Source organism: Nilaparvata lugens, chromosome 1, assembly GCF_014356525.2.
Source record: "Nilaparvata lugens isolate BPH chromosome 1, ASM1435652v1, whole genome shotgun sequence".
Taxonomy (NCBI): domain Eukaryota; kingdom Metazoa; phylum Arthropoda; class Insecta; order Hemiptera; family Delphacidae; genus Nilaparvata; species Nilaparvata lugens.
In genome coordinates this window covers 20,454,887-20,480,701 of record NC_052504.1, presented here as the reverse complement: position 1 = coordinate 20,480,701, position 25,815 = coordinate 20,454,887, and the positions used below count along the sequence as shown (strand labels likewise).

Here is a 25,815-nt window from a genome sequence, read left to right as displayed (position 1 = left end):
TTTTTCTGTCAGATGGATGGACTTGAACTGCAAAAGTCCCGGAATTTCGTTTTGAATCCACTGTAATAAGTAGAAAAAATCAGAGTTGTACATGGTATGTGTTATATTTGAGAAGTTATTGATAATATCTCTTCCTATTACTGAATTGTTTGGACGATGTTTGAGCTGGTGGATTATTATGAATGATTATAATGAAACATTATAATGAATGATTTGGTTATTCCGATAAGAGAGATACTATACGCGAGTTGAGTGAATCATATTTTATAAATCCCGTGAATGTTTATAGGTACAACTAATTTTGTTCAAACCCTTGAGGGAAGGAACACTCTCGGGCTGGAAGGTTAAGGAGAGGAAATCATTCATAGTGGGTTAAAGATCAAGAGCGCCATTGACACTCCATGTTGAGATCCTGTGAATTATTCATTTGAGAGATATTCCTGGTTAGAGGGTAAAGAAGAGGCGAATAAAGATTACTCTCTAAATGACTGAGAGTGATTAATGTGTTTCCCGGGTAGACAGCCCTATGAATTGGAAATATCGTACATTTGTTATTCTTTTGGTAGAGCATTTTCCATAAATTTTTGAGTATCAGCACCGGTAAACTAGAATGCCAAAGTTCATGTTACCGATCACTTGGCAGACACTGCGAGAGATCCATTAGTGGATTCTTTCTTGAGAGTGATGATGGATGGAATAAGAAAGGATTGGAGCACAAGCAAGTTGTATTCAATGTTCTTGGACACCCCTATTTACACTCCAGTAATCAAACTGAACATTCTAAGAACAACTGGAAACCTACAAAAATAGGATCATCCTGATTATAACTTTGAACCAATTATAGGATTGAAGCTATTAATTACTATTTCAATGATCCATGAGCATTGTGAAATTGAAAACTGATACGGAATTTTGACTTATGAGGCGCATAATTAGAGGTTTCCAGTATATAGTTGAAATTCCAATATGTTTATGTTACGAACTCTGTAGCACTATCGTTGATTGAATCCAAGTCTTGTCTACTTGCTTGACTATTTGGCCTTTGCTCTATCGATACTCATTGACATGGGACATAGCAAGGAGGTACTCAATCACCTAGCTTTTATTTCTGAGTGGTGGGTTGAATGGTATTGAAGCAATCAACTAAGTGAATGGCTGAAATCAAATTGAGTGATAACAACAACTAGATGGAATCACTGCGGTACGACCCGTTTATTTACTCTGCGTTCCCATTCACTCCATATCAGTGTGATAACAGGCGTGAAATCGAATTTACATGCTTAATATGATTGCGAACAAATGTCATGCGGGAGTCAAACAATTAATCATGCCTTCGAACGCTTCAAATCTCTGGCGTTATCTTCTTGTGCAGGTGGACCCGTTATCGCGAATAGCTCTTTGATGGTTGTTTCCATTCATCATGAATGTCACACTGAATGGTTGATCTCGATTGTTATTTTGACACTAGGATAGCGGGATATGATCATACTAATTCTCCTATTGCTATAAAATCCAAATAGAGCTCATCTCCATTCATTGCTCTTAGATTACTGGATAATATTTTCTGCTGCTTGAATGGAACTAATACTTACTGATCTATGATAGAAGTTTGTCACCCTATTTAAAAAATATCTAGAAATAATTATCATAACAAGAACTGATCAAACAGTGTGGTGGATCTACGACAGAATTACTATGGTATGTGGCTTTCCAACCACTAAATTTTCATGAGTATCGACATTATTCGATTGAAAAAATAAATATTCATTTGTCTAATATGACAAATTGAGTAATATTATAAAAAAATCAATATTATTTAAATAGTATAATCTGAATATGTTATATCCTCTGAGCTAGTACTCAAATTCCAGATCATATTTAGGCTTAAATCTTCAAACAATGTCGAACGAGCTCGGACAATTTATTACAATTTTTACAGAAATGAACATGAGGGGGATTTCGCTCATATAATGTGAATATATTGATATTCTTAATTAAAACAATATAGAAATCTTGTAGTACCCTTTTTAAAAACTTTAAAATATTTCAACGTGCCAGAGTAAGTAGGTAGTTGAGTTGTTGAAATATTTTTAAGTTTTTAATAATAAAGAGTACTACAAGATTTTATATTGTTTTTATTAATTTGTACAAAAGTAACCCATGTAAATAAAGTGTGCTTATTGATATTCTTCTTTGTTGAAGTGGGACTCATGGATAGGGCTTATGCAAAATACATTAAAAATTATCCTCCAGCTAAATTTAGTACGAGTGAGCATGTAAAAGAAGTCAAACTTTCATTTCGGCAGTTGACGGAGTTCTGAGATTGTATGCCGAAACACCTCGACTCTACTGCCTGACCAATCTGTAATAATTTCAATCATGGCTGCTTCACGGAGAGCATATCATTGTAAGCCCAAGCTCTGCAAGATAAAGAGAAAGTTTCTCTCATCATTCTCTAAATAATCCAATCTTTCTCAGACAATGGTTTTTGTTTGTATTCCCAGGACTACTGGGTAATTTTATCTCTGATTTGTATAGCAGATTATCAGAGTGAGAATAGAAGTAGAGAGCACTTAGGATTCAAAGGGAGCGGCGCATTCTACTAAATTAGAGTGGGGAGCTGGCAGCCTAGACAGATGACAGTTGAAACACATTTAATAACTCTTGGGATTTCAAGTCTAGTCATACTGTGCGGCCATAAACGGATGACTGATGATCAACATAGCCATGCTTTAAAGCTAATAGTTATGGCAATAACTCTTTCCATGCGAATTCAGTTCAAAATTTATAGCAACAATAACTACTTACATTATTATCATTATTATTATCAAGTGGGTGACCAGTAAATCTACAGTTAATGAAACTTATAGAAATTGGTTGCAGAATAAGAGTGTCCGAGTGTACTGCAAAAACGTTGATAAAGTCAAGCTATGTTTAATTCAACTTCATTAATTTCATCGAAACACAGTAGATTAGATTAAAATTTAGAGCAACTGCAATGGTGGAGTTGTTTCTGACAAGGCAGTTACTATTATTTGTGCTGTTATTGAATAAGATCAGTAGCATTATCACCTTGTATTGGCACATGTGACAACAGATGAATATCGCATTTTGCCAATATCGAATCGAACTGATTTGAATTCCGAGCAAAGCCAACCCTTTCCAGTCGTTTCTGTGTCCTGTTTGCTGAGTGGCTCTATTTGTATTCTCACCACAATCACTTACACAATATTGCTTTGATTTGCCCCAGGAAGATGTTGTGACTTTTTCATTGACGCTTTAGCAGATTTTTCTGAAATACCTCATTTTTCTTCACTATGTATCTCAGTAACTCATTATGTTTCAAGAATGGATTGAATAGGCCACTGGTATTGCATTGATTTGACGTTACCCTTGAACCTTCTCATTGCATAAAGTATCGTCCTGCAATCATGGTGAATCATAAGTTCCTATTGCCTTCACATTGATCGTACTTGGTAATGGTTAGTGTTGTAAATTAATTTTTCTAATATTGATTGCCAAAATAGAGACATCTGCTATGATCCATCATTGCCTGTGAAAAGGGGATGAAATTGAAAATAAATATTCTTGAAATCTAGTAGTTATGTGAACAGTGGACCTCAAGCAGTATTCTCATCCACAACTACCAGATGTCAACTGTTTTAAATGTTAACAAACTCAGTTCACGCTTGAATTTGTATTTTATATGATATAATTCATGCAGTTCCGTGATGATCTTTCTATATGATGAAAATTAATTTTTTAGAATCAAAAATATTATAATTTCTCCAGCATTATTTAGTTCATTTGTTTATTTTTATTCACCTATTAAATTAGTTTTTTCGAATGTGAGAATATTGATACTGATGGGCACGCATAATAATACCATGACTGCAAAACAAAATATCTGAAACCAAAGACCTTAGATTAAACCAAAGCTGCGATTAGACCAAATTTATTAAAAAAATGTTAATAACTCAATCCTTCTAGATTATATTAGATTGAACATAACTTATCATACACATGATGAACATTATTTATTAGAACAGTCACAAACACGATATTTGGAAAGAGAAACAGGCAATTGCCCAAAACTTCTTCAATTCCTTAAAACATATGTGTTTGTCAACTTCCGTTCAATCTAATAGAATCTATAAGGATTAAGTTATAACCATTTTGTTTCTAATAACTTTGGTTTAAAACCAGCTTAAAGATGCATACCTCTTTAATGTCTTTGATTGAAACTATAGACCTTATACAAATACAGTAATAGACTGGCTTCTCCACACATCTGTGTAATCACTTGTCAGCTGATTTATGATGAATAATTCTATAGTCTGATTTTACTTTCCTTGCCCTATTACCATAGGTAAGGAAAGTATTGCTTTCCGAAAAAATTAAGGTACCCCAATTTCTAAATTTCTATACGTTTCAAGGTCCCCTGAGTCCAAAAAAGTGGTTTTTGGGTATTGGTCTGTATGTGTGTGTGTGTATGAGTGTATGTGCGTCTGAGTACACGATATCTCATCTCTCAATTAACGGAATGACTTGAAATTTGGAACTTAAGGTTCTTCCCCTATCCGACACGAACAATTTCGAACAAATCCAATTCAGGATGGCGGCTAAAATAGCGAAAATGTTGTCAAAAACAGGATATTTTGCGATTTTCTCGAAAACGGCTCCAACGATTTTGATCAAATTGATACCTAAAATAGTCATTGATAAGCTCTATCAACTGCCATAAGTCCCATATCTGTAAAAATTTCAGGAGCTCCGCTCCATCAATGCAAAGTGTGATTTTAGATTCCCAATTATCAGGCTTCAGATACAATTTTAACGAAAAATTTCAAGTGGAAAAGATTGAGCCTGAAAATCTCTACAATTAATGTTTAGTGACATTTTCACCTAAAATTGGAAATAAGCTCGAAATCCGAGAAAATGTGTTTATTCAATAATGCAAACGGTTGGCAACTGTTGATTCTATTAAATCATTCACTATGAAGAGATAGCAGACTTCGTGTGCCTCCAGCGTTATTGTCCTGTCACAAGCTGGCAGATCTTTGAATAGAAGACTTGAGATGCGCGTATACACTATCGTCAGTTGATAAATTTTCATAACGGCAAGGAAAGTTGTGTGAGTGCGCCACACAAGATTTTTTACTCTAATTTTGGCGTATGTAGGAGGCTCCTTTTTCCTTTTATATTATCCTTCTTCTTCTTCTTCTTCTTACAAACAAGGATTAGGCTCTAACCTGTTCCGACTCACGTCTAGCCAATTATTCAAATAAACATAAAAAATCCTAATATTGCCACCGCTTGCGTGGTCTGCCAACATCTCTTTTGCCTACTGGCTGATAATTATAGACTAACATAACATGCTTCCTCCATTGATGCCGATTCTCCGTAACTCTTTCATTCATGCTGCAGATTTTCAATTCTTTCCTAATATCTTCATTCCTGAAATGATCTCTTCTGTCACATCCCTTGGTTCTTCGGAGAAATCTCATCTCGGCTGCCTGCACTCTACTTTCAAGTGGCTTCGTAGTAACCCATGATTCACTACCATAGAGGAGGACTGGAGCGGCCATTACCTTATAAAATTTCATAATTGTATCTGTTCTAGCTTTTTTACCCAAAGTCCTGCTGATATTTCCACACATCATTTGGAACTTTCCTATTTTCTTCTCAATATCTAATTCATCTTTGTAACTAATATCACTTCCTAGATATGTATATTGAGAAACTTGTTCCAACACTATTATCAATAACAATCTTCGATCTGACCTTATATTTGCCTCGGAATGCCATAATTTTTGTTTTCTTAGTTGATAACTTATTATCCTTGAAATGCTAAATTTCCAAAAACCTTGTATATACGTCGACGCGCAATTTAAAAAGGAACATACCTGTCAAATTTCATGAGAATCTATTACCGCGTTTCGCCGTAAATGCGCAACATATAAATATATAAACATTCAAACATTAAGAAAAATGCCTAACCGACGACTTGAATCTTAGACCTCACTTCGTTCGGTCAATGAATCTTATTTAACTCACATAGAAAGGAAGAAATTTCATTGCACAATAAAGAGTCATAGAATCATTATAATAAATATTTTTTGTAATGAGAGTACTTTCAAGACTATTTGGACACTCATTGTTCTCTTATTTCCAGTGACAAATCTCCACAAGCTGCTAGGATCAGAAGAAGTCTGACTCGATGAACTGTGACCTATGATTGGAAAGAGTTGTGGAATCGGTGATTTGGCGAAAACTTGAAAAACAGCCCGATTCAGGAAAAGAACATGAACAGAAAGCTTTCATTTATTGGTCAGTCCCAAAAATCGATCCCGATATATAGCAGAAATGCTGACCTGTTACAAGAAGCCTTTGTTCTCGATATAATAGAATATACTTTTTGTGCACTCTGGCTACTGGTAACACTGAACCAACCAGCGAATACCGACATTCAGGCAAACTAATGGCTTTCCCAACATCAATAGATGTTATCAGAAACTCTTTTGAAATGTATAAAAGATGATCCAGTATTCAACAGCAAACGAATGACTGTGGAGAGATTGAGTTCGAAACAAAATTGAGTCACAACATTGGAAACACCAAATCAATATTGACAAAGGACGACTGGGCGCACACAAAAACATTCTAATCGATATGAAAACTCACCATTCTTCCTACGAAAACATCAACGCGCATATTTGTACTGTGTATGAACAAAACAAAACCTACGAAGAGTGAGCCTAATTTGAAAACCTCATGAAAAATGGTAGTCTTTACAATAGGAAGTCAGAATTCAATAATTCTAATTATTATATTTTCTGGTGTTCGGAAATATATCAGAGTTGTAATTTAATTTCACAATATAAGTTTGAAGTTTTGTTCAAGAGAAATTTGAACAATTCTAACCTAGAATGTGGAATCTATACTTTATAAAACTCTTTTAATAGAACTTCTTCTTCTTCTTCTTCTTCTTCTTCTTCTTCTTCTTCCTTTTACTTAAGATTTCCGTGGAGTGGAACACATGATGAGTCTTCTTCTTCTTCTTCCTTTTAGGGTTTAGGCATCTCTGCCTTTTCCGAACCTCATATCAGCCCATCTTTTCCTTGAACGGCCCCGGTCTCTCTTGCCTACTGGCTGGTAGTTGACCACCAATTTTGGTAGCCTGTCCTCCTCCATCCTATTACCATGCCGGTACCATTTAAACCTACTCTGAGATTTCTTCTCATTTATAGAAAATACGTTTCTATATTACCTTATCCCAGTATTTCTGAAATGATCTTCTCGGCTGCACAATAGAACATTTACCCTGTATAGCCCTTTATAGGGCTATACAGCGTGTTTACTGTTTAACAGATGCTTTGACAAAGATATATATAATTCTATCTTTATCAAATATCTATAACTTCTCAAATATCAAACTTAATTCGAGTTTATCCTATACAAAATGCTCTATGAACTTGGAATATTGCTATTATCGCAAAAATTGAGTATCGAAATAATATAAAATTGCATAGGTGGCAAACTTCCGAATGATTTCATGTTTTCAGACGTTTAGGCTTTGTATTTCGTATCATTGCTCTTGTAATACTTCTTCTTCCTTTCACGGTCAAGGCATCATTGCCTGTTCCGAACCTCGTAGTCTATAATCGGACCATCCAGAAACACATTTTTATAAAATAGTTGAAATTCCCTTTGTATGGCTTTCTTCAAAAAAGCCCGATAGAAGAAGTCCGGGTTGGTCGAATCAGGAGACCGTGAGGGTTGAAAAGCATCTCCTGAACGAGAGACTGCTTTTTCAGGAAAAGCTTAACGTGGCCTATGACTTTCCAAACATCCAACTCTCACTACATTTCGTGTAATACCCAATACCAAAACATCCTTATCTCAGTCCACACTCTATTATGAATAGTATTGAATTTAAAACAATACAGAGTGGGTGAAAAGTCCGAGAACGGCTCAATATCTCATACACAAAGGTAATTTGACGGTGTGTGTGAATGGGGATCCTACTAAAACTGAAAATACTACTTTACTATGACTTCAAAAACCTCGTCCGCCATCTTGAATCCGCCATATTGAATGTAACTCTGTTTTTTTTAAATAGGAAGGTGGTCATGTGATACATGATTTCGATACGGAATTTCAAGAAAAAATGAATGGCGAAAATCGCATATCAATATCTCAAACAAGGATCCAAGATGGCGGACCAGATTTTTGAAGTCATAGTAAAGTAGTATTTTCAATGTAAGTAGGATCCCCAACCATACCCACCGTCAAATTACCTTTGTGTATGAGATATTAAGCCGTTCTCGAGCTTTTCACCCACCCTGTATGAATCATTTGACGTATCATAAAATATGAACTATCGACCTAATTTACTTTTTTGTATGAAGATACTGAATTCATCAAGGATAATAATAGGCCTATTTTTATAAGTCAATTTATGCAATTTTCATGATCGAATCAAACTTGAGTCACAACATTGGAAACACCAAATCAATATTGACAAAGGACGACTGGGCGCACACAAAAACATTCTAATCGATATGAAAACTCACCATTCTTCCTACGAAAACATCAACGCGCATATTTGTACTGTGTATGAACAAAACAAAACCTACGGAGAGTGAGCCTAATTTGAAAACCTTCATGGAAAATTGTAGTCTTCACCATAGGAAGTCAGAATTCAATAATTCTAATTATTATATTTTCTGGTGTTCGGAAATATTTCCAAGATGTAATTTAATTTCACAATATAAGTTTGAAGTTTTGTTCAAGAGGAAGTTGACCAATTCCAACCTAGAATGTGGATCTATACTTATAAAACTCGTATAATGGAACATCTTCTTCTTATTATTTTTCTTCTTTTTCTTCTTCTTCTTCTTCTTCTTCTTCTTCTTCTTCTTCTTCCTTTTAGGGTTTAATCATCTCTGCCTGTTCCCAACCTCATATCAGCCCATCTCTTCCTTGGACGGCCCCGGTCTCTCTTGCCTACTGGCTCGTAGTTGAGCACCAATTTTGGTAGCCTGTCTAGCCCGTCTATTAACATGCTGGTACCATTTAAACCTACTCTGAGATATCTTTTCATTTATAGAAAATACGTTAAGTATCTAAGTTTCCTCATCTCAGTATTTCTGAAATGATCTTCTCGGCTGCACAATAGAACATATACCCTGTATAGGAGCTATAGGGCTATAAAGCGTGTTTACTGGTTAACAGATGCTTTGACAAAGATATAATTCTATCTTTATCAAATATCTATAACTTCTCAAATATCAAACTAAATTCGAGTTTATCCTATACAAAGTGCTCTATGAAATTGGAATATTGCTATTATCACAAAAATTGAGTATCAAATATAAAATTGCATAGGTGGCAAACTTCCGAATGATTTCATGTTTTCAGACGTTAAGGCATTGTATTTCGTATAATTGCTCTTGTAATACTTCTTCTTCCTTTCACGGTCGAGGCATCATTGCCTGTTCCGAACCTCATACTCTATAATCGGACCATCTAGAAACACATTTTTATAAAATAGTTGAAATTCCCTTTGTATGGCTTTCTTCAAAAAAGCCCGATAGAAGAAGTCCGGGTTGGTCGAATCAGGAGACCGTGAGGGTTGAAAAGCATCTCCTGAACGAGAGACTGCTTTTTCAGGAAAAGCTTAACGTGGCCTATGACTTTCCAAACATCCAACTCTCACTACATGTCGTGTAATACCCAATACCAAAACATCCTTATCTCAGTCAACACTCTATTATGAATAGTATTGAATTTAAAACAATACAGAGTGGGTGAAAAGTCCGAGAACGGATTAATATCTCATACACAAAGGTAATTTGACGGTGGGTGTGAATGGGGATCCTACTAAAATTAAAAATACTACTTTACTATGACTTCAAAAATCTCGTCCGCCATCTTGGATCCGCCATATTGAATGTAACTCTGTTTTTTAAATAGGAAGGTGGTCATGTGATACATGATTTCGATACGGAATTTCTAGAAAAAATGAATGGCGAAAACCGCATATCAATATCTCAAACAAGGATCCAAGATGGCGGACCAGATTTTTGAAGTCATAGTAAAGTAGTATTTTCAATGCAAGTAGGATCCCCAACCATACCCACCGTCAAATAACCTTTGTGTATGAGATATTAAGCCGTTCTCGGGCTTTTCCCACATATACTATCATAAAATATGAACTATCGACCTAATTTACTTTTTTGTATGAAGATACTGAATTCATCAAGGATAATAATAGGTCTATTTTTATAAGTCAATTTATGCAATTTTCATGATCGAATCAAACTTCAATTTGTCATGATATTGCCCACGTAATAGAAAAGTCCTACTACATCGAATCTTCAGTTTGACCAGTACCCTCGGTAGCTCTCTGATCGAATACGTGGCTCTGGGATTCTAGATTGTTAGATCAAATCGCGCCGGAGTCAAAATCTTGGCAAATTCTGCATTCTATTGGAAATGAATGGTTCTCTATTGAATAAATCCATCTTGAATGAATATTGATGGAACTTTTAAAAATGTATATTTTATCAATATTTATTGATGAAAATGTTTGTATTTACTGTGATGAATCTTTTGAGTGAATCTCATGAAAAGAGAGAATTAACTAGAAAAATTATAATTACCCTTATAAAATCAAAGGTTTGCCAAACAAACAGTTAGCACCCGAGCGATAAGGCTTCCTTATCAACAGCTGAGTATAAGGTAAGAGTACCGTTTTGTACTACACATTTTTTCAAAGAATTATTTAATAAAATTATAATTATTTGCAGATTAAGTACAAATCATTTATGAATTGTTCATTGAACTTTTGGAGGTTACACTTTTGTTTACAATTGATCAGATGTTTTGTAGCAGCTCAGACACAGCTGACTGACTCAATATATTATAAATGTCATGCCAGGTTTTCATGCAAGCTATAATATTATTTCTAAAATTAAGAACTATTGAAAAAGGATAAAGAATTTCAAATAGAAAAATAAAATGTATGTATTATTGTTAAAATTATTTATTACTCACGAAATTACATTATAATGTCAAATGTTATTATAACGAACTAGGTCATAGCATGAATATTGTATCACTGATAAGAGCAGCAAAAATTAATTATAACAGTCTCGAATATAATAAGAATTGTATAGAAATATTAAATTATAAATTATTGATTCAACTGAGTCACATGGTGAATGAATCTCTTTGGCAAGTCTAAGCCTATATGTCATAGATATAGCACCAAATATCAGCCAGCAAACTTGCCTTATCGTATATGCTAGTGCATGTACACTGTATAGGGGAACTGTATCTAGAGAATTGAGCAATTTAAAAAATTATACAAATTAAGTTATTATTGTAATCAAAGGAATTATATTTTACTGCTTGCCACTGACGTCATGCCTACGTCATAATCATTCTACCAATAGCAAATTTTCATGCAAATTAATTACACAGAGATTCTCAGAAAAAGGTTCTAGCCAAAGGCTTGGAAGAAGGCAAGACACTTCCCTTTTAAAATCCTCACCGCTAAGACCTTGTGAAAAAGTTACCAAAGACCTATTAGTGAAATTTCGTTCAATTTTTTTATTTTTTACCTGTGAGCCAATATTTTAGGCTAATTTATCTATTGTTTTGTAAATTTATTCATCAATTGATTACTCTAGGAATTCTAATTTAATTATCCCCTAATTTATTTGGTGAAGGAGATATTTAATTAAAATTCCACACGTGCTAAGACCGAAGCCTGGACCAGCCACCGATCATACCAAATTTGACCTAAAGGAACCACGACCGCCAAGAGGATTCACGTGAGTTTTATATTTTGGGGCCCCAATCTACGCTTCGAAAGAAAATATAGTGCAGAAAAATATAAAATTTTCTTCATTAAAGTAATGACCACGCCGACAAGCGCTTATAACTATTAAGATCCTAGATTTTATCTGGTATAGAATTTATAAGAACTTGTAGTTGATTAACTATCCTCCGCTGCCAGAACCACGACCTGAGTAATTTAAAAAAAATCTTTTATAATTTGTTTTCATTATTTTAAAAAACTGTTAAATTTGTCAATTATAAATTCTGTTGGATCATGCATGGTATCATGCGAACACAAGCAAATTTCTAATTATTTTGTTAATGTTAAACTATTCTCAATCTGTAATCCAAGCTCTAAATCTGCACTGTCAAATCATATATTTTATTATATTATATTTCCATTTTGTCAATTCGTCTTCTGAGTTCGATTATTTCTTAAGCCTGTCAATTATTGTGTCTGACACGCTCTATATTATCAAGAACCGATCAAGTACGATCATTGAAATAATTGATTCAACCTGGATATTGGAACAGATCTAAGTGGATGTAGTGTGTGGGGTCAGATCGAGATTACCTATTTTCTGTCCTCACCTGCTCATATATCAGCTTTTATCTGTTACCAACTTCGGCTTGGGAGCGAATTTTTTCGACTGTATGGCAGATGCAGCTGGAGATAATATAATTTCCCACAATAGAGCATAAAGCCCGACAAGACTCTGTTCTCGAAGTATATTCCGAACGATCTCTGGTCCTTAGTACCCTATCTTAATCCTTCGGAACTTATTAGAGACGCAGTCCCGTAGATTATCTACATCGGGATTTTTGCTCGACCTGTTTGATTTTATATGCTGTTTCATCACAGGTAATAGTTTTAAGACATCTGTATTTAGTGTTTAGCGACCGCTACACTACCTCTGAAAATTTTATTATTATACAATCAGTCATAAGAAGAATCAAGGGTGAGCGAGTGTTTACACCTCCCGCGATTCAGACGATTGTATCGAATCTTGTAGTGACTCAATCAGTCTGGTGTTCACTTAGCGTCCACGCACGCATTTTCAAATTTCTAACCTCAATACTGGTAACTTAGTGCAAGATTCGTTATACGTGGAGCTATTTGCAGCACCACATTACTTGAGGACTTTTTTCTCATTAGGTTTTAGAAATAAATAGATGTGATAAATACTCTCCACAAAATAATAATAAATTGATTATACTCAATTAAAAGTCTACTGACGCGAGTTACTCCCATTACCAAGGCAAAACAAATACCGGGTCAAAGCACCGTAATGTTTCAGTAGCCTTTCAGTATAAATATAGAGACATCATTGTGTCTCCTTATAGAGCAGGCTGTCTTCATTTCAATCTTCGCGGCTTATTATCACTCCATCTGATAACTTTCACATTCTGAATTCCACATTCCAGGATGAAGTGTGATCCTGTGCCCTAAAGACCTTCTCCGCCATTCCATACAGCTGGAGATAGAGGACTCAAGTTGGCAGAGCTAGCCAAGCAAAACAAAGCTACACTGCCAAAATCACCAACATCTCTCATGGGAATAAGAGACCCAACTCCTTCAATCCCCTCCCCCACCAAGATTTGGCACAAACGTCTCTTTTGACCACTCTTGTTGTATCATGTCACTGACAGAGAATCTATCACCACTCCTTTACAGATTTTTTCTACAACTCTTCCTTTTAGAAAGATTTGAAATGGAAAGTGAGCATTCTTGGAATTGAAACGAGTGCTTTCCAAGTACAAAAGATTGTTCGATAATATCGTTTCCAATAATATTATTTCTAATGGCCACATAGAATTTGAATGATTAAATTTTTCATTCAAGATTCCATTCTCGTCATTGACATGAATATCTTCTTGGTTCTCTTCATCCTAAGCATCCACTGGATTTTCCTACAAATGATAGTTAAACTCATTGCACATATTTCTTGTATTTAATGAATGATGCTTATTCCGGTTCAAAAATAATAAGGGGGGATTCCTCAAATCCTATCATGAGCATTCGTATCAACTTGCAGAGTCAAGTCATCTGCGGTTGACTGTAGAGGCATTTCCTAATATAAATTCTGCAAGTGAGATATTTGAGAGTACTTTAATAGAGTTGTCCTCAATACAAGTGAGTACATCCAGCTCGAATAATAGAATAATACTGATCATGAGCTACAACAGCTTATTTCAACATTGAACACTTCATAAAAGTATCGATACTATATCATTCCCATTCATGTATCATGAATTTCCTTTACTAATGGAGAAATATTATTAGTTAATGCGCCTATTGCCGTAAACTGGAATGGGTCTAATGATGAAATAATATCTTTACGTTTCACTGGATACGGTAGAATATAATGCATTGTAGATTTATACTTATTGTAGCATTGTAGAATCACGTGATGTGAGTGAACTACTCCAATCCTTTTGGTAGGATTCAACCCATTCAATTCAAAGGTACCTACATATATTTTTATTTCATAAACATTGGTCATTCATTTATCGGAAAAATGGTTTACCAACGTATAAATGGAAGAATTAGTAAGTGAAAATGTATCTACAAATTCTGCAATTATTTCAATTCGAAACATAATTATAATTTGATTAATGATGGTTCTCGAAATGTGATTCAATATTCCCATCAAAATATTCTAAAATATCTTAAAATAAGTATAAGATTCTTGATTCTCTCTGGATGTTTGCTCATGTTATTGAACCTGTTCACAGAGCCAACGAGGGTCTGAATCTCGAATCTCTTGTACTCCTAGCAGAAGAATTATTCTAATACCAACCAGTAGCAATATCAGACACCACCTGTGCATTTCAACTGCACTTAATAATTCCTAGAGATCTATTCAACTATACTGAACAATTCACTTTCTACAATCTACAATATCTTGAACAGAATATCATCCTAGTGTTTTCAGGTGATCCATACCCCTACGACCTTATCCCACTCAGGGCTGAATGCACCATCTCAGTTTAAACGGGCATGAATAATTAGCTGGTGGTGTAAACTCGGAATGTGAGCAAACACTATAGTAATGGCGGCATGTTATCGTATATTAGTGTTAAACTGAAATGATGCATCAAATCTTGAATATTAGCCATCAGAGGAAAGATAATATTGCACATTGCTATCAAATGAATGAAAAGTTTACTTTTCTATATTGTATAGTCTATTGTGTCTGTTACTAAGTACCATACGTAGCATTCTCACTTCATATATCCTCGATATTTTCTATATCGAATAATGCTAGCTAGTGAATTTGAAAAGGATTGCTGGAATGAATGTTATCTTAACCTATGACTTTCATATCATTGGAATTTCATGGAACAAGTGTAACTAGAGATCTTGTATTTTGTTACAAGATCTTATATTCTGCTATTTTTTGTATTTTGATCTCCTATGCGTTTGAAAAATATATTTCTATCGAATTCATGATTTCCTGAAAAAGTTACTATCGAAGTAGATTGTATTTATATTGAATCGGTGAACATGAGTACTCGTTTCCGGCGTGGACCTGTGGCTTACTAATTTAATTTAGCTAAAAATGATTTCGTCCACTTGTAATTTTGTCAAGCAAGAACATGATGTGATAATAATTTGAAAATGATTATTTGCTTACGGGAGCGAGAGGTGCGTTAGCTGGCCAAGTGAGTGTGAGTGAGAGGGGAGAGGCGACAGCCGACGCGCGACTAGCATCAGGCTCGACTGATGGTCGGCAACTGAGCTGATAGCAAGGGGCCGTTGCTAGGCAACCACAGCGCAGGCGTCACAGCAACACGCGCGCCACACGAACGCGTCGCGACGAAACGCGCTTCTCTCAAATGTGCAGTCGATATAAAAATCGGAGTCAAAGTCGTCAAACATCCAGCCAGGGCTGCAAGGCTTGCTGATCGCTATCTAATGGCTCTCAACTCACGACTACTTTTGCATTTTGAGAACAGTCGCGCCGGCTTGCCTCTCCCTCCTGCTTTGTATTGTGCTTCATATTTGCTCATTTATTCTAGTTAATAAACAATAATAGATCAACCCTATTGTGCAGAAATAGTGGAGGCATCTTGGAGACTGTTTCATGTTTTAAAATTGTAATTTGGCAGAATTTGCTTCTCTCGCCTCACTCAGTCCCGGGAGCCCTGGAAGGTTGAAACCGTTCAGAGGTCTTGTTTCGATCGTGGATCCATTTGAAATAAAATCCACAGATACATAATTCTTGAGAAAAACTCATGCCCAATGGAAAAAATTGATATTGGATTGATCTTGAAACACTCCCAAGTACTTGACTGATTCTGAGTAAGAATTTGTTTTTTCCGTTCTTTGAAAAGCTGGGAGAGCACATTCTATTCCTTTTTCCCAAGTACTTGACTGATTCTGAGTAAGAATTTGTTTTTTTCCGTTCTTGGAAAAGCTGGGAGAGCACATTAAATATTATGAAATACTAGGAAATGATGATATCGGACGTAATTCGAAATATTCTCTGAACCCTCTCAAAACACTCCCCAAGGTATAGCTGATTCGTTATCGGTAAGTATGGAAAATGGAGAAAAAAACTCTGGGGAAACGTCGATTTCAAGTGATTTTACGGGGAAATGTTGGAAAAAAGAGCTAGCTAGCTCAGAGTATGAAGTAAGTACAGATAATTGGTAGAAAAAGTTAGCTAGCTCGGAGTACAAAGTAAGCGAAGTAAACTCGTATGGCTTTTTATTGATGAGGAGTCCCTTGCGGGAGAGACAAAGTATAAGATATCTTACAAGAGAATCAGTGGGCGTCCTTGATCCATTTAATGCTCCTTTAATCAACCTATAAATCAACCAGAACCAGTCAAAAATTGTAATATTTGTAGATAACTTAACTTGAAAATGATAAATAGTTCAAAACAATAGTTCTTGTTTCCTTCTCATGATGATATTAATATGAGAAGTTCTTCAACAAATGCAATACAGAGGGAACAGTTGTATAGTAATTACTATTTCTGAATTGGTTCCACTCTATAGATGTTGAAATTGATGGACCAAATACCTAGTACAATATTATTGTACTCAATCGAATCGAGAACTCTATTCACATTTTTGAAGTATCGAGAACTTTTGTATTTCTTGAAGTATCATTCTTTTTCCTTTATTTCCATAATAATAATTTTGTTGAAGGGCATCGCTCATTTTTCTCTTATTATAACAAGCATTATTGAAATCAAGTTTCAACTCTATCATCTCCAATTTGCACACATATATTTGAATGTTAAGATAGATTCATAGAGTGAATCACTATAACCTTATCGAAGAAATTCTTATGACGAATCTAGTTTGATCAGCAAATAGAAGTCCCTATATCCCTATGTAATCCTTATATCCTTGTATCATTATCCCAATTAAATGATCTAATCAATCAATACTGTCAAATTACTTGGAAATTATCACATCAAGGAGCACTTTAGTTATTTACAAGCAGGCTCAATAAATCGTAACTCTTTTCTATTGGATATTTGAAAATTATGTTTTCAGGATATTAGAAAAGTTTAATGACAATAGTAGAACTCAGTTTTATAAGGCAGGGTTCAGAATATTTTATGAGATAATAATTCACTATTATAATGAAATAACTCCTAATTTGGAAATACTCTAAATCTCTAGATGGTTATACTCTGAATGAGTAGCTTACAAAAAATTGAAATAAATCCCTAGGAAATAAAACGTGAAATCTGAAATTCAAAACCTTCCCTACTCTCTGAAAATCAGAAAAATGAAATTTTAAAAACTAAATCTATCTTACTCTCCGGAAGTCTTCAGATGAAACACGTGCGCTGTTATGTGATACAAGATACAACACAAACCTCTGCTCAAATAATGAAGAAGTAATCAGACCCAAGACTGTAATTCTGTATTCACAAAGATTTCTTTGTCGTTAATCATTGCAAAATTAGCTAGTTCAAATGTTTTATTAAAGCTTGTAAATCAGTTGCTTTTCCTGAAAGGTGGAGAAACATTTTCCTCCACAGCTTCTCTTCTGTGGAGCTTTTCAAAGAGTTTCCGCGCTTTCCGTTTAATCATCTTTGCAGGTCTGCTCCCCAGTGAACATTCTAAATACTCTGCAAGTTAAACTTTGCCAGTTACTTTGAAAGTACAGTATAAGGTAACTAGTAAAATGCTTCTCCAGCTAAAATTCAATGACTCCTATACCCGAGCAGAGAGTTGATCAGCCATCTTACTCTTCATCCAACTCATCTAACTTGAAAATATAATACTCTACTATTAACATATTATTATAAATATCCTGTACGCAGTAATGAAGCTATGCTTGTGCCGATTATGATATTCATATATGATCCGATTCATCTCATTCAAGATGCATTAAAACATTTAACATAATAAAAAATGATTCATTAGTTTCAAAAGACTTAATTAAATTTTTCAAGCTCCGCTTGCTGCATTCCAATTTCTTGTTGACATAATCAGAACTTGATCTTTCACTTTGAACTGAGCATTTCTGTCAAGGTAATAAATAAATATTGCTCAAGGTAGCAATAAATATTGCTTCCAGGAGATTCGTGAATCGTGAGCTCAAGTTCAATCTATAGGGGCAGAGACTTGATCATCCTTCGAGGCTGTTAGTTATATTATACAGTATCTATATCTCGATCTCAAACCGATGTGAACAGAGCTCAGAGATTCAGCGATCATATGAGGCCTCTAGGTAACCTCTAACATCAAGTTTACATAAAAATAGATTGCAATCTACAACTGATTTAATTTTCTCAAGCTCATTCAATCACTCACTCACGCAATTCATCCAATCGTTACTCTCCGCTTGATAAAAAATATATTTATTCTTCATCTTTTGTGTCTCAAAATGTCAAATCAAACAAACCATGTCAATTAGTCAAACCATTTTATTATAAAAGGTAGATGAGTATTGGACATCTCTGGAGCCCGTTTCATAAAAGCCATATAATACACAGTGCCGGTATTTGAAGGCTTTTGAAATAAAAAAGAAAATTACTGTAATAATACGATATAAATTTTTTGAAAAAAAGATATTCTACAATCCTAAAATCACATGTGAAATTAATGTCCTCTCCATTATGAATCTTTTTATTTATAGTGAGCACTTCGGGCTGTTTTATTGAAAGCATATTATTAAATTATTGCATTTTATTGATACGCGGTCTACGAACAACAATATTTTCTTTATGTCTAAAACTGCTTTTTGTCCATTTTCACATTCTATATCTACAATTCTATGTTAATATCGGGGCACCGAGCTTCGCTCGTTATTTATTTATTGGCTTTTGATAAACCGAACACAATTCTTTACAATTAATGGGGAAGTACTAAAAGGCACAGCCCAAAACTGTTTCTTTCCCGAATTTTGATTTATACACTATAAATAGTCCAGGAAGTAGGTTATGTTCCATACACTTGAATTCGGGTTCAATTTTCCGTTCAAACATTTGGAAACAAAAAATGTATAATTTGGATTATAATACAAACTGTCACGGTGCATTTTGATACCGATATAAAAACTTCATTAATTGAAATGAATTATTAGGTCTCAGACAGAAAAACAAAAATATATGTCACCAATGGTGTTATCAATCTAAGATATAGATATAAGGCTAAGATTATGGCTAGCAATTTGAAATGAAAATCAATTTCTCAATTATTTAATAAATAATAATATATTGTATGAATTTGAGGTTAGGTTCTATATAAACAACGCTTGTCGGCAATGTCAATAGCAATCAAGCCAAACATCTACAATTTAATCAGATACTCGCTAGCAAAATAATTGCATCTAGGTAGCATTCGTTAAGACGAGGACAAGAGGGTTTCGTATATTTATAGCATGCAAAATAAAGGATATGCATGTTTGAATATTATATATAAATGTTTATTGATATAATATGTGAGCAAATATAAAATACAAAAACATAAAAAAAGGAAGTAAGGCCTAATTTCTCTACGCGCATTGATACATTCTGTACACTCGAGCCGAATCTGACTGTTTACCAATCAGAGCACAATATTCGCTCGGCGCTAAAAGGTATTTAATTCAAAATCTCCACGTGGTCTTTATTAGAATTATAAAAATTTGTAATTGATGTAGCATGAACAATGTAATTAAAATAAAATAAGAGTTAAGGAGAAAAATATTCAATTTTAAGATAGTAATATGGACTATTTGACAGTATTGAATTGCCTCATCGCGGATTATTTGAAATCCACCAATAGGAAAGTATATTTAAAATGTATGCAAATTTAGAGTCGGAAGTATCGTCGAGAGAGAATAGGGGAAGACCAACTGCCCACTTGCCTGCCAGAGACCGACCAAGACGCCAGCCATCACGAGAGCAATAGACTGATTCCCTTATAAAAATTAAATTTTATTCATTGCCCAAGTTTAAGTATCAAAGACTTTTAATAAGTAATAACCCTAACTCAGTGAAGTCGCACTATGACATGAGTTATCAATTTAAATATCCCCATTGCAGAGAACGGTAGCAGCCTACCAGAGAAGCACAGGACACACGAGGCGAAAACCATACTACATCTTTAAAATTTGTGAAAAATCTTCGCACGTGAGTTTTTGAAATATAATTTATTTAGAGGATCCTCAGTGCTACAAATTAATAGAAATTGCATAAAGCTAGCTCGTCGAAGGTATTACTTAAAAATCAAGCTTTATTTAGACTTAATTGCGCAAGTAATATTAATAAGGGAAAAGTCATATTTAATATATATATATATATAATATATATATATATATATATAATATATATATATATATATATATGAGAATTAAATGTTAAATTATAGATCACTATTTGATTTGAAATTATTTAATATGCTCAGTTAATATATTCAAATATCAATATTATTAGCATAATAAGAATTATGGAAGCTCAAGTTCACAAGATAAATTATTTATCTAACTTCCACTGACGGCCGAACCTATGCCTTGAGATTTTATATTAAAAGTATTAAATATTATTGGAATATTGAAGTATAAAATTCTAATTTGATAAGCAGAAGCGAGTCAAATAATTGAGCTATAGGAATCTGTAAATGTATGCCGATACAAAAATCATGAAAGTTATTGATTGCTATTAGGTGATGCTATTGATGCTATTAAGCAAAACAAGAGTTTAATTGAGCGATCTGTGATATTTTTCTTGTATATTTTCTCATATTATATTTGTTTTTATTGTTTCATATATTATTCTTTGCTCGTTGATTTCATTGTAATTATATATTTATTGTTTGAATGGTGTTCTTTTCATTTTCAATCCTGTCTTCTTGCATGACCAATCTTGTACTAGTATTTTTTGTTATCATTATTGACAAATTAGTAGAATTATCAACCAACTGTATTCTTCATCGAATAAGTTGGACAAATCAGCGATATACAGTATCGATCACTAAATCTTCAGAAATAATACGTTCTCAAGATTTATTTAAATGGATCAACCTTTTCACTGGAATCAAACTGATTGAAATACCAGGTCATAGTATTAAGTCGAAGCAGTATTACAGCCTCTTCAACATATATGATTGTGGAACCAGTCAAGCCAGCGGTAAAGATTGCAGACTGATAAAGCAGCAGCAGTTTGCAGCGATTGATAGCAGAATTTGGTATGCGCTCATCGAAGAGCTGGTAAGAATTGTATGGTATTTTTATTTCAGCAGGTGTCAAAATATCAAAAATATCTCATGCTCTACCGACAGACTGCCAGCTGGGCACATGTAACCCCAAAATAACGTTACAAAAGCAAATTGAATAACAAAATAACACTCACTAATCACTTGAAATAGTCAAATAATGATCAACTTTGAAAATTATGATACACTCTAGTTTAGGAGGATTATCAAGTCTTGTCAACAAATCAGATTATGTTGATCAAATCGATTAAATTTCTAGCTAGATGAAATTTCTCGCTGATTGATTATGATTACACAGCTGGAAATAATTATGTCTCTCTCCCACACAGGCACACACATCTTCTGTTATTGACAGACGACGAAATTATCATCTGTTTTCCAAGGATGAATTATCCTTTTAATGTCGTTCAGCAAGTTTTCCAAAGAATGAGACCTAGTGCAATCGAATCTTTAAATCATAAACCTACTATGTTCCAAATTTCGTGAAAATCGTTAGAGCCGTTTTCGAGATCCGTAAAGCATAAATAATCAGATATAAAAATAACCAGATATATAAATACAGAAATTGCTCGCTTAATATAATAGGATAATAGATATTGCAACTGAATAATAATTGATTTAATGACTTTCAAATAATAATACAATTTCATCTAATTTACAGGTCTTGCAATATTGGTCACACTCTTTATAAAACAAATCACTGCATAGCTCTTCTTGAATGTACCTGTGATACAGCAGGGCAGTCCCTGTGTAGACTACTGTTTTACACTCTTGTAGAATTATATGAAACACACATTCTCAATTTTAACTAATGTTACAAGCAAATTACCTGTAATACAGGCCCTGTAAGTGTTTTGAAACAGGCCTTCCATCATCTTGGAAATTGTACTTCACTTGCATACTTTTCCCGTTGAATCGCATTTTTTGCAACAAGCAATGTCGTTATATACAAGGAGACGGTAATTTTCCGAACCAATTCTTGGGAATAATTGCAGTTGGTGAGTGAACGCATTGCCATATAATTGATGGCCGGGCGGGCGGTGGAGTACCTCAGGGGTGTATCAATTCCTCGGATGGTTGCGTTTGCAGCCTCTAATCTTCACTCACCAGCTGCGCTCAGCCAACATTTTACGTCTCCCAGTCTTTTCGGCTTATTTCTCTCCCACTTCACCGTGTTACACCAGCCACCTCCCATCAACCAAGATAAAGCTGCCGTTCCAGTGCACTGATCGCACCCGACCAGCGATACATTCAACCAAATCGATACAAGCCTGGTGACACCTAAAAGAAGAATGGCTACCCCACAGAGTAGGTTGTGTGGGGAGACCTTATTGAAGGCGTTGGAAATATTTTATTTCTCCTGTTCATAAGTTATTATCTAGTATTAAGAGAATCCTTCATGAGTTGATGTAACTAGTTATCAACAGTTGAGAATAATTTCAACAAGAGCAAGATACTTTAATTGATAGGGAAATGAAAAATTATTTTTAATAGCTCCATCTCATTGCTTCCCATGAACAACATTCAATTGAATGATGATTATATATTTTCAGTAGAAATAGTGAGTAATGAACTATTTGTACTTAGTACTATAATTATTTACTTATAACTATTTGTACTTTTTATTGTATATTATTTGTATATTGTATCTAATATAAGTAAGTATATACTGTATTATTGATCCATTAGTCAAAATGTCTCTGATTGACTACTGGTTCATCGACCCAAATACAGACCCTTGAGGTCGATATGGGCGATTAACAAATGCTTGTAATCTATATGCTTGTTTTGATGAGTAAAAAATTTGAATTTGATATAAGAGGATAACATCAGGAAACAATTTGCAGTAATTCATGATATAGCAGATTCCATGAGGAAGATCCACATCCTTTTAGCATACAAGACAATATTATGAAAATACAAATACCAAACAACTAACGTTAGTATTTGGAGAAGCTATTTAATATTTCTTAATACTTCCAAGGAAAATAAGCTGAATCAACTGATATAGTGGAAAGTAGTTGAACAAGTAAGCTCAAGTTTGTTTGAAGAAGTCTGTTTTGATCTAAGATTAGAAAATTTATATTCGCTTGATAATCGAACATATTTGAAGTACGGTAGTCGACTATTAGAAAATAGACAAGTTTGCTGGAGAATGTTGCATTAGGCTATTATTATTATTTCCACTATCGTGTGATTTTTTCCGTGAAAAAACCCCAAATTTTTAGATTAAGTTCACCTAATCAAATGAGTGATTTCCAGATGCTAGATTGCTTGATACCGTACGAAACAATGAGTGCCATAGGAAATGTAGAGAGATAAATTCTATGATTTATGAAGAAAAGAGAAGACATAAAAAATCTAGAGATCTTTCGATGCTCAAACTATAAAGCATGATGTATTCCACAAATAAAATCTAAAGCAAATCACACTATACGTATAATATGTATTGAAGTGTTCAAATCACACATCACAATACAATAATAATTATTGAAAAATTCAACTTCAATCTGGTAACTGATGGATTTCATTCTGGAATAAACATTCAACTTATTATATCAGGAAAAACTTGAATTTTATTAGACGGTCATTTCAATAAATAGTGGAATGAAGAATAGTTCCCCTCTCGATGTAGCCATTATTGAAATTTAAGTAGCAATAAAATGATGGTGAGATTTCAAATCAATAGCCATCAATCCCAATAATAAAGTGTCTGAACACAAGTATTTAGTGTTGTAGCTAAGGGACAGTATTAGAAAGCGATAATCGGCCGAGGAAACTACCCTGCTAGTGAGCAGAAGGTGATACTCTCCAAACAGGGCCTAGCATGTGTGAGTGGGTGAGGGGAGGGTGGAGTTGACACCCCCTCTTGAGGGAGCGATCAGAGAAGCGCTCTCTTTATTCGGCGTGAGGTGGGAGGGTCAACTTCAACAGAGCTTTCTCAGCTTCGCAACAAGTAGCAGCCGTTACCCGTTACTGAGAGATCCACGGTAAGTGACTTGGCTCATCAACACTTCAATTTCCCTTCTTCTCTTTCCTGTCGAATTCAAATGAAAAGAAGTGAGATGAAAATTTGAAACCTTTCAAATGCTCAATAGGGGAGTCAATTTTCAACCTTTTGAATAAGAAGTCCGATCTCACTAAGCATCACTGTAGAAATCAATCTGAAAAAATACTAAAAGTGCATTCAAGAGAATAACAATTACAATAATATATCATAACACGGTAATTATCACAATGTACTGTTAGTACTTCTTAAGTCAAAAGTTTTGCTCTTGAGTTTATACAAATAATTGAATCCATTCCATGAAACTAATGAGGTTTTTACAAATGAGAAGTTACATTCAAATGAATTTAAGTAGGATGGAAATTTGCAACTCCTAAAAATACTAATACTGAAAGTGCATAAAAATAATGTTGAAGTTATTTAAATATTACATTTACATTACATTTATTATTACATTTATTACATTCCTTAATCACAACATCAAATTAATGATTGGGAGAGAATCAACAGGATAAACCCAAAACTGTTCCTCTCACTAATTTTGATAAAAATAGTTCAAATGAGGTTCACTGAATATGGGTTGTTCACTGAAACTGTGATGCTCCATGTCCCTAATTGATAATCAATTTATGGATTTCTTGAATTAATATACGTTTATGCATCTTAATAAAGTTTAATCTTATCTATAGAAATTAGACAATAGAGTTGAAAATTTGAATTCCCATATTGGATATAGTGCTCCCTATTTCTGAATGTCTTCATCCCATTGATGATTCTCCATTCTGTAGTGAATGTTGAGCTATGTTCATGTATTAAACGTTCTTTTAATCCTCTTGTTCGACATATCAATCATCAAAAGTGGAATTACTTTACAATAAATGTGTTTCAGCTACGCTGAAATTGAGGAAAATGATGGAAAAGATTGTTGTTCTCATAGTTTACTTCTCATTACTTCTGGATAACATCTTATTGACAGTAGTTGGTGAGTACAGCGATCAAAATCAAAATCTTGTTTGATTATATCATATAGTATATGGCCATATAGAATAAAGTAAAATGTTTCTATTAACTGTAGTTAATAGTACATTTACAGTATTTGAAACATTTCTTGTTATCTTTTTGACAACGCCATAGTCCTCTTCAAAATCTTTTATTTTGTCACACCTTCAAACCCTAAGCTGAAGCTGTGCAATAAACGTGATTTTTCATACGTAGCTCAAGAAACTTGTGGGTAATTTTCGAATTCAGAAGTCTCCGGCTAAAACTGTGTACAAACTCAAGCTTTCCTT

General features: G+C 34.2%; 1 protein-coding gene across 3 annotated transcripts in view; it reads right to left on the bottom strand.

The window, feature by feature from the left end:
• Nucleotides 1-15,597, bottom strand: part of LOC111048284 (cGMP-specific 3',5'-cyclic phosphodiesterase) — a 77,683-nt gene extending 62,086 nt beyond the window's left edge. For all 3 annotated transcript variants that reach the window (XM_039421618.1, XM_039421631.1, XM_039421622.1), the window contains exon 1: nucleotides 15,489-15,597. The gene's annotated coding sequence lies outside the window, so the exon portion shown is untranslated. The remainder of the gene's footprint in view (nucleotides 1-15,488) is intronic.
• Between the last annotated feature and the right edge of the window lie 10,218 nt (nucleotides 15,598-25,815).